At 44.1% G+C, this 2,829-nt stretch overlaps 1 long non-coding RNA gene across 1 annotated transcript; it reads left to right on the plus strand.

The window, feature by feature from the left end:
• The first annotated feature begins 454 nt into the window (after positions 1 to 454).
• LOC123965391 lies at positions 455 to 2,802 on the plus strand. The gene is made up of 2 exons (XR_006823692.1): positions 455 to 1,395; positions 2,206 to 2,802. It is a non-coding gene; the product is annotated as an uncharacterized LOC123965391 (long non-coding RNA).
• The last annotated feature ends 27 nt before the right edge of the window (positions 2,803 to 2,829 follow it).

Genomic DNA, 2,829 nt, shown 5'->3' on the forward strand with positions numbered 1-2,829 from the left:
TCAGATCTAACGGCTCAAATGAAATCAACATTCAGACACTAAGAACTGCATATTCACAAACACACTAAAAACCAGTTTGTGGCCGCGTGTTGTGAACGTGTCCCTGTAACGCCAGCCAGCGTGTCTCAGCCTCCACTGGACTTTACGCCTGGACTCGTCCCGGGACACGCTGGTGAACTTTCCTCAGCGTCTGATAGAAACCGTTTGAGCTCCAGATGCTCAGGAGGCCCTCGTTAAATATCACCGTTATTATAATATCATTATCATTATTATTAGATGTGGTTGCCCGCCGGCGTGTCAGCGCCGACTCTGACCGGAGAAGCGAATCATTAATCAGATCCCAGCGTCTCTGACCCCAGATCAGCTCCACACTGACTCCTTTACTGATTTTATACTTATGTTTGCCAAAGGCTGAATGACTGATGTGAAATCATTTCACAAACTCAGAGTCACATTGACCCTTACAGGCCCCCGTAGGACTACAGTAGGTCTTCTCTCAGTAAAAGTGCGTCTGCAGGCCGGACAAAGAGAAGCGCTCCTTGTTGTGTTTCTCCGTCTGAGCGGACTCATTCAGGATGAACTCATGTTTTCCGTTTCTCTGACTCACACGTTGCTTTTATTGAATCCATCAGGAGCTCCTCGCCGCGCTCCCGGCGCTCCTCCTGCCCGTGTTTTGTTTTCTTGCTCTGGGACTTTTTTCTGGAGGTTTCTGCTTTGAGGAAACTTTAATGAAGTTAACATTTTTGGGGGTTTTGTGTTTTGGCTTCGGGACTCTGCCGCCACAGAGCAACACTTCATTTCCTCTAAATTTCATTTGGAGTCCAGTCACACAGAGAAATACTGCAACATCAGCAGAAAGGCCTACGGCATCACGACAGGGACAAATTCAGGACATTACTTTGATGAAAAATATTCACACATTAAGTTAAAATAACAGGTGACTAAAAACAATCAACTGATTACTTGATTTGTCCAAAGAAAATCAATCGGCAACGATTTTGATAATCAGTTAATCATTTAAAGCAAAAACCAACGAGTTCCAGTTTCTAAAATGTGAATATTTCTCTGATGTGAATTTAAAACAAACAATCGATGGATTAAAAAAACCTGACAGACTAATTGATGACGACAGGCGTCCCGTAAAACGATAAAATCTTTCAGATGACTTTGACGGGATCTACAGTTCGCTGTCGGACCAACGACCGAGGTTTGTGATCAGATTAAATTGTTTTAACTAGTTTCTCTTTGCTGAACGCAGAACAACGTCCTGCAGCATCAAAGCAGAGGGAGAAAAGTGGAGAAGACGCAGGACGAAGGCTTCATGTCAGAGGTCGTCTGTCTGAAGTCTGTTATTTACTGCATTTCAACAACAACACGTCCTGCGACAGGACGGAGGTGAAGTCTAACTCGTGCAGAGTTTCACGCTGCTGCTGCTGTTTTGGGGAGACGGTGTCGTCTCGTAACTGACAGGTGTTTCTGTTATTTTGTCCACCACGTCAGTGAGGGTGGACAAAATAACAGAAACACCTCTCAGTATAACACAGACTGAATGTCAGGATTATTACAGGATTAGTTTCAGATAGGTGTTCCTAATAAACTGGACACCGAGCGGATTTCAAAATAAAAAGTCTGTTTGCAGGAATGTTACAGACTGTAAGTCTACAGCAGGATGAAGCTGCACACACACACAAAGGAAAATTAAAGTGAAATGAGGTTAAACTGTTTCCTGCTCAGACTCTGAGTGCAGAGGGAGGATTTCTTATTCTGTCCTTTGAAAAGTCGTTCAGCTGAGTTTTGTCTGAAAGGCTGCAGCAGATTTTACCTTCAGCACCGTCACACACAGACCCTCCTGCCTGGTGATTGTGTCTATAAATAAATACTGCAATGTAAAACGACATGTACAGGTCCCTACGAAATTCTTCACTTGAGTTTAAAGTCGAACTCGGCGAGCAGAAATCTGCCGTACGAGCCTGAATACTGCAGCTGGCAGAGTCAGGCAGGAAAAACACTGAAGCTGCACTGCAGACACAGCGTACGGAGTTTCCACAAATATTCAGGCAAACGTTCTCTGTGTGACTGCACGATAATTAAATATCATCATTTCTTCAAAGGCGAAACCTTTGGCGCCTCGCTGTTGTAACGACAGTTCTGATCTCAAACATCAGATTCATCCCGTTTATGATTCTGTCTGTGTTTTTGTTTTAGAACTAAATCCCCACTTTTTTGGCTGAGGCCTGGTGGATTTCCTCTCAGCTGGGACGAAAACGCACATTTAACGTGCTGAACACACGTTCATCGCTTATTTCACATCAAAACATCTGTTCTACGTGACGTCAAACCCGAAGGTGACTCAGTGGCTTTCTGGAGCTTTCGGCTGCTTCTCATTATCTTCCTCTGCAAACGGAGTCCTTTCACAAACATGTGGCTTTCAGACGTTACACAGTATGAAATACGACGCTCTCTCTGGGAAACCTGATATTTCTCTATGTGAAACATCAGCTATATATGTGCTGTTGTACAAGATGAACCAGTCTGGAGTACTACAGGAGTACTACAGAAAGACCCCAGGAAACTACTACAGAAAGACCCCAGGAAACTACTACAGAAAGACTCCAGGAAACTACTACAGAAAGGCCCCAGGAAACTACTACAGAAAGGCCCCAGGAAACTACTACAGAAAGGCCCCAGGAAACTACTACAGAAAGACTCCAGGAAACTACTACAGAAAGACTCCAGGAAACTACTACAGAAAGACTCCAGGAAACTACTACAGAAAGACTCCAGGAAACTACTACAGAAAGACTCCAGGAAACTACTACGGAAACTACT

Source organism: Micropterus dolomieu, unplaced genomic scaffold, assembly GCF_021292245.1.
Source record: "Micropterus dolomieu isolate WLL.071019.BEF.003 ecotype Adirondacks unplaced genomic scaffold, ASM2129224v1 contig_9592, whole genome shotgun sequence".
NCBI classification, from domain to species: domain Eukaryota; kingdom Metazoa; phylum Chordata; class Actinopteri; order Centrarchiformes; family Centrarchidae; genus Micropterus; species Micropterus dolomieu.